The following is a 233-nucleotide window of genomic DNA, read 5'->3' on the forward strand; positions in this document are numbered from 1 at the left end:
TGACTTCTAAAGTTTTCATACGACTTTAGACAAAAAAAATAAATAATAATAAAATTAATGAATTGTTGAAATTGACAGGGAAGCGAGATCCACAAGTTTTTGAAGGCTAGCAGAGGCTAGATTGGTAACATTATATTTTGCATAAATATTTTTTGTCAATTTGACCATCAGAGAACCATGAACATGCAACAGTGTTGTAAAATATTCATATTTTAAAATCCCAGTGGGAATTT

Source organism: Carassius gibelio, chromosome A18 (genome assembly GCF_023724105.1).
Source record: "Carassius gibelio isolate Cgi1373 ecotype wild population from Czech Republic chromosome A18, carGib1.2-hapl.c, whole genome shotgun sequence".
In the NCBI taxonomy this organism is placed as follows: domain Eukaryota; kingdom Metazoa; phylum Chordata; class Actinopteri; order Cypriniformes; family Cyprinidae; genus Carassius; species Carassius gibelio.